Source organism: Cyprinus carpio, chromosome B19 (genome assembly GCF_018340385.1).
Source record: "Cyprinus carpio isolate SPL01 chromosome B19, ASM1834038v1, whole genome shotgun sequence".
NCBI classification, from domain to species: domain Eukaryota; kingdom Metazoa; phylum Chordata; class Actinopteri; order Cypriniformes; family Cyprinidae; genus Cyprinus; species Cyprinus carpio.
Genome location: NC_056615.1, coordinates 4,009,720 through 4,022,329, shown reverse-complemented (window position 1 = coordinate 4,022,329; position 12,610 = coordinate 4,009,720). Strand labels below are relative to the sequence as shown.

At 40.9% G+C, this 12,610-nt stretch overlaps 1 pseudogene; it reads right to left on the bottom strand.

The window, feature by feature from the left end:
* Positions 1-4,650: 4,650 nt before the first annotated feature.
* On the bottom strand, positions 4,651-9,580 carry LOC122140720 (annotated as a pseudogene).
* Between the last annotated feature and the right edge of the window lie 3,030 nt (positions 9,581-12,610).

Sequence of the window (12,610 nt, the reverse complement as noted above, 5' to 3'; positions counted from 1 at the left end):
AAACAAAATATCTCCTTTTGAATTGGAGTTTGAGCTTTGTAATTTGCAGATCTTTTTTACGCTCAAACAGCAACATTACAGACTAACTAAAGTTGAAAAAGTGAAAAATTTGTACTTGTAATAGCACCCCAGGTTCGAGTCTGCCACAAGTTTGGTAGCCTACTTTGAACTCTCTTCCACCCTAATGACCATCATATGTGCCCTGAATGAGTGTAACCCCAGTTGCGCACAGGCTATTTTGAGCTACAGGCATTTTTTTTCATTATAATTAAACATTTAAAATGATCTTTATTTGTGTATTTTCTGAGAGGATTACCTTTTCTCCACTCATTCACGACTTTCACTAAAGTTGAAAAAGTGAATATAACAGCACTTCTCGATAAATACACACATATTCAGAATTGACAGTATTTCAGTATTCACGCATTCAGCTCATACATAAAAGAGAGAAAGTGCCCTTTTTTCTGCAAATTAATTTAGCAGAAACACAAAAATCAATATAATTTCACATATAATTCCTCGAGAGAAAGTGCCCTTTTTTCTGCAAATGCATTTAGGAGGATCACAAAATTCAAGATATGGGGGCAGATATGTATATATTTATATAATTTCATATTTAAGGGTGACTGGGACAATTTTTTAATTTCTGACTTAACTTGAGCAAGGTTTCTTGTCATAATTAAAAACATCAGCCCAACACATGATATATTTCTGTAATAGGCTTCTGAAGATGTTAACATTTAAGGAGGAAACAATGTTATATTATAATGAAAGGATGCGTGATGTACACTTCAGTAAGCTGAGCCAAAAACAAATTTTGGTAACATTTGGATGATTGGGATAGCACATTTGTTCATTGATTTAGGATAGTGTAAGAATATTTACTGTTTTGCACAGTAAATTAGTTCATACTTTAATATAATTTTAGATGCAATATTTCATTTTCTGTTCATCATTATTAAGGCCCATGTTTATTTCTGTTCAACTTTATTTCTCACATCATAAATTCATCCAAAATTCATACAATACAACACATATAACTGAGGTAAAAGAAGGATTGAAGTCCAAAAGTCATTGAAAAACTTTAATATTAGACAATTATTAAAAAAAATGCTTCAGGTAGCCCATCACATATTAACTGTTTGACAAACACATTTAACCTGCACAAACCCCTAACAGAAACATAAATATGGTTTATTACGGCGACAAAAAAACATAAAAAATATTTAATTATATTAATATTAATAATATTATTTCCGAATTTTTATTTTCGCAAAAATCTAGCTAGTTCATGAATATTTTTGTGGTTGATTAGGGGTTGTATAAATAAAAAGGTTGGAAACCACTGATTTACAGAGCATATGCAATGGTCTCTATAACCAAGAGTAACAAAGACTAATAAATACTGTAAAGAAACGTATTGCTCATTGTTAGTTAACATTAGTTGATGCATTGACTAACATTGATTAATGAGACCTTATTATAAAGTGTTTATAACTTTATCTCTTTCCGCTGGTCAGTATTAGTGCTGGAGTTAAGATCTTACCGGACATGCCTCCTCCTCTCTGTGTCCATGACCATGATCCCTGGGATATGTTAAGGGGCTACAAGGACTGTAAGGGATGTAACGGATGTGCTCTCCTTTTGTGGATAAGCTGATGATAGTTTTGGGTTTGAAGGATAGGTTTGTATCCTTGTATGCAGGATTTGCAGACATAATACAAAGGCTTCATTAAATGTGCTTTGATAGAGAGAGAGAGCAGTTGATCCAGCAGAGGGAGCCAATCTCCTAAAAACCTGATCTTAAAGAAGAAGAAGAAATTTACTCACCTCTCATGTTCAGTTTTGTAGTGAATGATCCTTTCAAGATCAAAATATCTTCTGTCAGTCATACAGGTTTGGAGCAACATGAGAAAATTATAACAATTTTCATTCAACAACTTTCCGTTTAAGTACAGTGAGATGGTTTTCACCACAGTGGTGTACAGTAAAATGAGTAATTCAGTGCATTTATTTTACATTTACACCGTTTGTTGGATAAGTAGCATTATTAAAAACTCCATCCTGCATCATATTTGCTAAATGAAATCCTATACTTATTTCTTACGAGTATTGGGTTGATTCTGATTACAAATACAGTGCATGTTTTGCTTGAGGATGTCACACTTTCTCACACAAACAGTGCATTTAGTAGCATTTTTGCTTTCAGCAGTTTGTAAGGTGAAGAAGTCTTGTATTATTACTTAATCAGCAGAAAAAAGACATGATTCCTGTCGTCCCCTGAGCCAGATTACAACTAATTGTTCAAATCTCATCTGATTTTCGCATGTATGAATGATTCTTACGATTATTTTATGCCTAATCTTTTTTCCCCTTTTCCACTCGGAAGGCTGTAAGTTATACATTTATATACTTTCTTTTGTCAAAAAAAAAAAAACTTTTCACATTTAACTGTTTTTATTTTGACAAGTGCATTAAAACACATACAGTACAAATATATACATATATAAATTGAAAAATCTTTATTCATATGTTGTTAAAGAAGCACTGTACACTTGTAGTCATCAAATGTGGTAATATTAGGCCTTTTTTGCAAAGATGCAGGGCTGTGTGTTGGCTGTAAGATCACAAGCTCTGAAGACCTTACAATTTATTAGTACTAAATTATAAAAAAAAATGTTATAACCTTTACTTCAGTTCAGTACTTTGTATAAATAAATGTGACAATTGCCTTGTAATGACAAGTGTTGAAGTATTTTATAAGTGGTATTATACATCAACTGTAGCTGGTGTATAGTAAACTGCTCAACTAAACACTGAAAGCCTGCTTAATTAATTTTTTTTTAGTTTTTGGTATTTAGTTTCGAACTTGTAACCCGAAGGTCGTGGGTTCGAGTCTCAGGTCTGGCAGGGATTGTAGGTGGGGGAAGTGAATATCCAGCACTCTCTCCACCTTCAATACCACGACTGAGGTGAGACTCTTGAGCGAGGCACCAAACCCCCAATTGCTCCCCGTGGGCCGCAGCATTGGCTGCCCACTGTTCCGGGTGTGTGTTCACTGTGTGTGTGTGTGTGTGTGTGTGTGTGTGTATGTGCGTGCGTGTTTGTTCACTACTCACTGCTGCGTGTGCACTTGGATGGGTTACATGTAGAGCACAAATTCCAAGTATGGGACACCATACTTGTCCACACATCCTTTCCTTTACTTGTGGTAATTTCTCACTGAAGGAATGTAATTATAATAGATCATTCAGATTACAGACATTAGTGTGGCCCTGTGAACAGCACTGCTCCACAGCCAGCAGGGACACTAAATTAACCTCAGTAACAAGTAGTCGAGATGTCATCTAGGATACTTTGGAGATGAAGTGTGTTATTTTAAGCCATAGAAATATGGATGTTCTCCTCGAGATGTCTGGGTGTCACCCACCAAGTAGGAAGTGTTGTACAAACATCACTCAAAGCAAATGCCAGGAGCATCTCCAGGTGACAGGTAATCAAATGAAACTGAATGAACCTAATTATAATTATTATTTGCTTTATTTTCAACATGACAAAAATACATCAAACTGTTCAGAGATAGGCTAATTCATGTTTACTACTCAGGTGAATTTCAAAAAACCATGTCTGGGTAATTTCGCTCCAAAATCAAAAGAAAGAAACAAAAAAATGTATTTTGCATGAAGATAATAAAGCCTTATTTGGTATGTTAAGATTTTTGCAGTGTGATTTACCCCAAATGTTTATTATCACAATGCAAAGAAGAAAATTGTCGTTACAAATGTAACCCTGGTTCCCTAACCAGGGGAACAATTGTGAGTTCTTCGAGGACGTGAACGCTTTTAGTAGTATGACCGATGTCTGATGCATGATGATGTTTGATCACTAATTTCATTAGCTGCCGACAGTCTGACGTCAATACCTAGTTCCAGTATAAAAGGCCACCTGTAGTATGTCATCACTTTTGTCTGAAGTACACGTAAACAGGCAGGCCCAAGGCATGCCAATGAGATGCTGTGTTTTGTTCCACTTCTCAGAGAACCAGGGTTACATTTGTAACAGAGACGTTCCCTTTCGAATGGGAACTTGATGCATCTGACAAGATGCTATGGAGAACATATACTCACTACGCCATGCTGATGGGATTGACTGCCAAATCGGCTGTGACAAGCACTCAAATCAGGAATAAATGGACTTAGCTGTCGGAGTCAAAACATTCCCCAGTTTAAATTTGGATCAGCGGAACTGCCAGCAATGATATTCCTTACAGCCACTACCCAAGCTTCAGGCCCTATGCGCGGAAAGTCCTAATTTAAATGGATAGTTCACCCCAAAATGAAAATTCTGTCATTAATTAATTACCCTCATGTCGTTCCAAGCCCGTAATACCTTCATTCATCTTTAGAACACAAATTGAATACAAAAAAAAAAAAAATTAAATCCAACAGCTTTCTGACCCTGACTAGACAGCACAGAACCTGGATGTTCTGCGCCTTGTTTGCAAGCAGAGGAAGATGCATGTTGTACATAAAACATGTCTTCAGAAACATGTCCAAAGTCTTACTTATTTGAACCAGAATATACAGACGCTGAACTAAGAGCGATGGACAATCTACATCAGAACGCCAGCTCCTGTGACAGTTGTAATGTCATGAAATTGTTGAATAGGTCATTATTTTTGTTTTCTTTGCACACAAAAAGTATTCTCATAGCTTACTTACTACCTTTCTGAGCCTTAAATGTGTCAGTTGTGTTGCTGTCTATGCAGGGTCAGAAAGCTCTCGGATTTCATCAAAAATATCTTAATTTGTGTTCCAAAGATAAACAAAGGTCTTACCCCTTGTTTACACTGCACATGCCTTTGGCGCATTATGACTCAGACAAGGTTTTGTTCCGCCTCCACACGGTGGCAACTTACATCGGGAGCATTTCATAAGAGAAGCAACTGGATTCACAAGACCACGTGATTTGCCTCTGACATTTTTCTTGATTTGTATGTGTGTGTGTGTGTGTGTGTGTGTGTGTTTTCTTGATTTCTTCCACTTTGATTTTTGGGGTTCTACTATGGTTAAGTTGGCTAAATGGTTAAGTTTTGTCCGGTTGAATTGTGTTTATTGCTTAGTCTGGCTTTGTTGTGCTGTAGCCTACAAAGTTAATATACTTAATTACGAACAACACGGATATACAATTTGTAACTGTGTTTTAGTCTGCTTGCTTACTTAATGCCCGTCACCCCTCTCAGGGTATGGGCAGTCAACAACAGATCTCCAGAGTCCTCTGTCCTGGGCCATTCTCTCCAGCTGTCGCCAGGTATAACCCATCATTGTGGTATCAGCTTCAAGGTCACACTGCCAGGTTTTTCTTGGACGGCCTCTCCTCCGCTTTCCCTGGGGGTTCCACCTCAGTGCTTGCCTGGTGATTTGTGTCGGCATTTTGTGCAAGGTATGCCCTGTCCAGCCCCATCTCCTCTTCCTGATTTCTTCCTCAGCAGAAAGTTGGCAGGATCACTCCCAAAGGTTGGCGTTACTGATGGTGTCAGGCCAGCTGATCTGGAGGATCCTTCTGAGGCAGCTGTTGACTGCTCAACTATGATGCGGAGCTTTGCAATCTGGTCCATACAGGATCTGTTTTGCCAGAAGCCTGCCTGTTCGTCTCACAGCTGTGGGTCGACAATGTTCTTCATCCTCTCTATAAGGACCCGGTTGAAGGCTTTTCCTGGCACAGATAATAGTGTGATGCCCCTGTAGTTGTCACAGTTGCTGAGGTCACCTTTCTTGGGGAGCTTAATTATGTAACCTCTTCTTCCTCCCAGATCCTCTCAAAGAGTGGGTACAGCATCTCCACTGACAGATCCAGGTTCGCTTTTAGTGCCTCTACTGGGATGTCATCTGGTCCAGCGGCCTTCCCGTTCTTCATCAGGGTGATGGCCTTCCTGATCTCGTCCCTAGTCTGCTTTTTGCATTTGATCAGGAGATCCACATTTGCTGGTTCAATGTCTGAGGGATTCAGAGGTGCTGGCCTGTTCAGGAGTTCCTCAAAACGTTCAGCCCATCTTTTCATCTGCTGGTCTAAGCTGTTGATGGTGTTGCCCTGCTTGTCTCTAAAGGGTCTTTCTGGCTTGCTGAACTTCCCAGAGAGTCGCTTGGTTGTATCATACAGCTGTTTCATGTTGCCGCTGTATGCTGCCTGCTCCGCTTCAGCCGCTAGTCTGTCCATGTATTCTTCTTGTTCTTCCTAATACGCCTCTTCACAACTCTGTGATATTCTGCATATTCTTCTTGAGCCGTGGCTTTTGCTACTCTAGTCCTGCTGTTGTTGACTGTTTCCTTCTTCCTGTTCCTGTTTTCTATCTTGGTCAAGGACTCTGCTGTGATCCACTCCTTCTGGTGGTGTTTATTTAGGACCACTACTTCTTGGCATGTTGATCTTAGTGTCTCTTTCACTTTGTGCCACCTGTTGAGCACATTTCTTCCTCTTCAAAAAGGTCCTGAACTTTGAACTTATTTTCCAACACCAGACCAAATTGTTCTCTCATCTTGGGGTCTTTCAGGAAGGCTGAAATTGTACTTCACTCTTCTGTCTGATACATTAGTCTGGTTTCTCTTCAGCTTAATTTTCAGTCTTGCCACCACTAAGTGATGGTCGGACTGCACATCCGCTCCTCTTCTCACTCTGACCTCCTGCAGGGATCTTCTGAATTTCTTGTTAATGCAGACGTGGTCGATCTGATTCTTTGTCGTGCTGTCTGGTGATATCCATGTACTCTTGTGGATCCGCTACCAAAAAAAATCACCTGTATTCTGTCTAAACGACTACTGTCCCATAGCGCTGACTCCAATCATGATGAAGTGCTTTGAGAGGTTAGTCATGCACAACATCAAAACCAGCCTCCCTAACACACACTATATCTGCTCCGGTTTGCATATCTTCCAAACCGCTCTACAGACAATGCAATTTCCTCCACCCTCCACTGGCTCTTACCCACCTAGAAAATAAAGACTCCTATGTCAGAATGCTGTTCATCGACTTCAGCTCAGCATTCAACACAATAATCCCACAACAGCTCATTAATAAAAACTAAACCTGCTGGGCCTTAACAATTCCCTCTGTAATTGGATCCTGGACTTTCTAACTGGAAGACCTCAGTCAGTCCGTGTTGGCCACAACACCTCAAGCACTACTACACTGAGCACAGGTGCCCCACAAGGCTGTGTGCTCAGCCCGCTGCTCTTCATGCTGCTGACCCAAGGCTGCGCTGCCAAGTTCAGCTCCAACCACATCATCAAGTTTGCGGATGACACAACTGAGGTCTCATCAGCAACAGCGATGAAATGCACTACAGAGAGGAAGTGGCACAGCTGGCTAAATGGTGTGGCACTAACAGCCTGTCCCTCAATGTTGAGAAGACAAAGGAGGTTGTGATGGACTTCAGGAGAAACTTCGTTGACCACCCCCCATTGACCATCGACAACTCGACTGTGTAGAGAGTCAGCAGCACTAAATTCCTGGGGGTGCACATCACAGAGGACGTCACTTTCCAAGAAGGCACAACAGCTCCTACACTTTCTCTGCCGGCTGAAAAAAAACAAGTCTCCCTCCACCCATCCTCACCACATTCTACAGAGGAACCATAGAGAGCGTGCTGACCAGCTGCATCACTGTCTGGTATGGGAACTGTAGTGCAGCAGACCGCAAGACCCTCCAGCGGACAGTGAACACAGCTGCCAAAATCATCATTGCCCCTCTCCCCTCCATCCAGGACAGTTTCCTTACACAATGCTCCAGCAAAACAAACAGTATTGTGAAGGACCCCACCCATCCCTCCCACAGTCTCTTCCAGCTCCTACCATCAGGAAGACAGTACCTGAGCATCAGAGCCCGCTCCGCCAGACTGCTCAACAGCTTTTTCCCCCAAGCTGTGAGAGCCCTAAACTCAAATTACCCCACCCTCCTCTGAAACCCCCACACAAACCCTCTACCTCTTGAAACATCGACCATCAAACCATCATTTATATATAGTATATTCATATTCAAAATCTGTCAGTAAGTTAATTGTGTATAGGTAAAGTGTTTATGTGTAGCATTTGTATAGTTTGTGTTTTTTTTTAGTTTATGTATAGGTAAACATTTATACATAGTATATTTAAAGTCAAAATCTGTCAATAGGTTAATTGTGTATAGGTGTAGTATATGTGAAGCATTCGTATAGTCTGTATTTTTTAGCTTATGTATAGGTAAACATTTATATATATAGTATATTTATAGTCAAAATCTGTCAGTAGGTTAGTTGTGTATATGTTTATACTGTTTTACTTTTTTGTTGTAAGTCTGTATTTATGTAGCACCATGGTCCTGTGAGGCACGACATTTCGTTCCACTGTATGTCCACATGTAGTGGAATGACAATAAAGCTCAACTTGACTTGACTACTCTTTTACATTTGACCCCAATCTCAAGACCAATAGGGGAGCTCTCTACATAGGTGACCCCAATATCTGAGGGAGACAGCTTCAACCTAAGTAGATGAAGGAGCTTCCTACTTAGGGGACTCCAATATCTGGGGAAGGCTTCAACTTCATTACTATAGGGGAGCTTCCTACTTAGGCAAACTCTAGTCCTAGAGATCAAAAGAGCTTGGCACAGGAAAACAAGGAATCTACTTAAGGAACCTCAGCAACTGGGAAGGAAGCTTCAAACTTGCTCTTACTGTATAATGGAGCTTCCTACTTAGGGAACCCCAATATCTGGGGGAGGCAGCTACAACTTTAGTACTATTAGGGAGTTTTCTACTTAGAAGAGCCCCACCCAAAAAAAGTGGGGGAGGCAGCTTCACCCCAAATACTATGAAGGAGAAATACTATGAAGGAACTTCCTGCTTTAGAGACCTCAAATGTCTGGAGGAGGCAGCTTCAGCTTAATTGCTGTCAGGGAGTTTCCTGCACAGGGGACCCCAGTGAGGGAGGCAACTTCAACCGACTGCTTCAATCTTGTTATTAGGGAGTAGCCTACTTAGGGGACCCCAGGCTGTAGGGGAGGCAGCTAACCTGAACAAAATGCAATATAACTTGACACCAGTAAGAAGAAATGAGAAGGGAAATGTGGAGAAACGATGAACATCCTCACTCCTACAGAAAAACAGCAACAAGACTGGTTGTGCACTTAACGCTCACAGTCAAGTCATCTGCCAGACCTATCAGAAGAGAGAATATGTTTTTAGCTAAATTAATTACATCATTAAAATTATCGGTCCAACTCCAGGGCCTGATGTAAGTGTGTGAACAATTTCTGGGGGAAGAGGGAGGGAAGGTGTTGCTCGATGTTACTTTTCAAATCTCTTCCACTGAATCTCCTCTCTCCTATCTTGCTTACTCTTCCTCACATCACAACTTCTCTGTGTCTTACTCCTAGAAGGAGGAAGAGCGCAGGATGCTATGCTCACCTTCTGGTCCTGTCTTTGGTCCTCAGACCTAGATGAACCAGGCCCTACAGAGCCCTGAGGAGCAGATCTTTATTGCCACAGTATAAACCTTTTGAAGGCCACACACTGTACCTTTGCCTCCCTGAACTTACTGACCACCATCTCAACGGATGTGTTGAAAAGCTCAAGCCGAGAAACTGGCGCATTGAGAGGAAAGCTTTTCTCTTTCTACTCAATGTCAGCCAGGTTCAGCCACAGATGTCTCTCCATGGCCACCATCGCTACCATCTATGTCTGTCTGTTTAGTGGCTCAGAGAGCGAGGTCTTTGGTGTGGCATAGCTCGGCCACTGTCAGACCTGGACCCTAAACCAGTTCTTTCAGCAGATCAGCCTGGTATGCCTGTAACACAGCCATTATGTGTAAGACCCCACTGGTCTGACCAGTTGCAATTCACACGGGATGTTACATGGTAAGGTTTGGATGACAGGGTCTGAGTCTTCAATGATGATGCCTCTGCCGCTGAGAGATAGTTTGCAAACTTATCTTCAATTGGGGGCATTAACTCATATCTGTCCTCAAATATTCCTTGTACATTCATATAATTTCTGTTCGAGGAAACAAATGAATGTGGGCCAAATATAGTTTATTTTATGATCTCTCCAACTCAGACTCATGGTAACAGGGTGGTTTTGTACAGACAGAAACCGCTACTTATAAGCGGGATGGGCTGGTTGGGAGGAGTCCATTGTTTCTTTGCCCTCCTCAGCCACATCCCGCTCCTTCTGGGTTGACGCCAGTAGAGCATGTCAAAGAAAGAACATCTGGATCCAGCAGCTTGCCCAAGTTGGTTTCTTTTACTTTCATAGAGGGGGCTAATTTATCAATAATATATGCTTCAACTCTTTCTGCATCTAATGCCTCAGAATTAGATATTCAAAATTACAAAGTTTCTTTCCTTCTTTAATAAATTGATATGAAAGAATTCAAGTTAACAGGAAGAGTTCTGAAAGGGAAAGCACTTCCCGTCCTACTCCTCCTCTGCTCCACCTACAATCCCTGTTTTTTTATCTCTCCTCTGGTGACAGTGGGACTCGAACTTTGGGAAGGAGGCGCTTAAGTCTCAACCCTCAAGAGAAAGTTAAGCATAGGTGGAGCTTCTCACAGCAATCGCATCATACAGCATGCATTCAACTCTCGAGAGAGAGCCGAATTCCCTCCATTTAATTGCTAGGTTCTCCCAAAAACAAGGCGAGAACAGAATCTGCTGCCATGAATACATCGCTTTGAGAACCAAACGTGCAAGTGCAAATGCTGACTACTATCCCTCGGGTGAGAATCAAGGAAGAACTAAAGCTTCTTAGCAGTTTTTATTACAATAGTAAGCACTTAGCTTCCTCAAGAAGTTGAACGTGCTCCACCAGTAGCGTTTGTCACACGCATACATGTTTTCTGAAAAAAAAAAGGCTAATTGCGTGCTGCACGCACTCACAAAGTTCATAGAGTAGTACTGCCATTAAAAAAAGAGAGACGAATCGTGGGGGAGTCGTGGCCTAATGGTTAGAGAGTCGGACTCCCAATCGAAGGGTTGTGAGTTCGAGTCTCGGGCCGGCAGGAATTGTGGGTGGGGGGAGTGCATGTACAGTTCTCTCTCCACCTTCAATACCACGACTTAGGTGCCCTTGAGCAAGGCATCGAACCCCCAACTGCTCCCCGGGCGCCGCAGCATATAATGGCTGCCCACTGCTCCGGGTGTGTGTTCACAGTGTGTGTGTGTGTTCACTGCTCTGTGTGTGTGCACTTCGGATGGGTTAAATGCAGAGCACTAATTCTGAGTATGGGTCACCATACTAATCCCAATTCCAAATCAAACTCACTCTAACTTACAGACTGTCATTGACCAATGACAGTGTCACATCTTGTCAGACGCCATGCGAATTCCCATTCTAAAGGGAACTCATTCTATTTATTTATTTATTTGTTTGTTTTAATCATTGTATTTTGTCATTTTTATTTTGTATTACAGTAATAAGAATGTATTGAGAACAATTAGAATTTGGGATGAAATGTGCTTGAAGTCACTCTATAAATAATATTAGATCCTTTAACTAGGCCTAATTTTCTGTATACACAGCATATTGTGAATATTTATTTATTTATAGGTATGAAATGTGACCTGAACATGTCTTTGTGATATTTAACCACTCCAAGATCAAGATAAAAAGGTGGATGATTCTAGCAGAGAGGGAGAGATATATTTTGAGATCATTTTAATTTCATGCATACAAATGACCTTGGAAAGGAATAATCTAGTGGGATAAAATAGATCAAACATCTTGGAAGTGGACTTTGGGATGTTGATGTGTGTTTAAATAGACACTACATTGTGAATCTTCTGCCCTAATTGGGTTGGATACTGTGGACAGAAATTGAAGTGGCATTTTGCAGGAGAAATCCCCAAGCTCGGCCACGATGAGCCCACAGTATCTGTGTCACCATGCCTTCGTTTATCAATGTCTGCCGGCTTTTGCTGAGTAGTTTGTTTTTCCTGTGTGCACCATATATCACCTGTCAGGTCTAATGGGGGCCAGTAAGGAGGACATATGGCTGCAGAGCATTCCCTTGAGCCTCTTCTCTCCTCCTCCAGCCTGAGTACAGATGGATCCTTTTACAATGCAATCCATACAGCACTGAGGGAAAACTTGAGGTTAATTGATCCATAAGGAACAGATAGTGCTATACTACAGTTCAAATGAGCAAATAATATTGAACTGCATTGTTTAAATATTCACAGTTAAACACATCCAAAGAAACACACACTTCTAGTAAGTTACCAAAGATTTTTCAAGCTGTAAATTGTGTTAAGGACTGTTATAGAATTTCCAAGCCCATCATATCTCAACTTCTGACAGAAATCTTTTGGAAACAAAACTTATTTTTATCTTCTTATATATTTTATTTTCATTAAAGGAATAGTTCATCCAAAAAATACCACCCTCAGGCCATTCAAGATGTAGATGAGTTTGTTTCTTTCTCAGAACAGATTTGGAGAAATTTACAATTACTGTACATGTCTTGCTCACCAATGGATCCTCTGCAGTGAATGGGTGCCGTCAGAATGAGAGTCCAAACAGCTGATAAAAACATCACAGTAATCCACACCACTCCAGTCCATCAGTTAACATTTTGTGAAG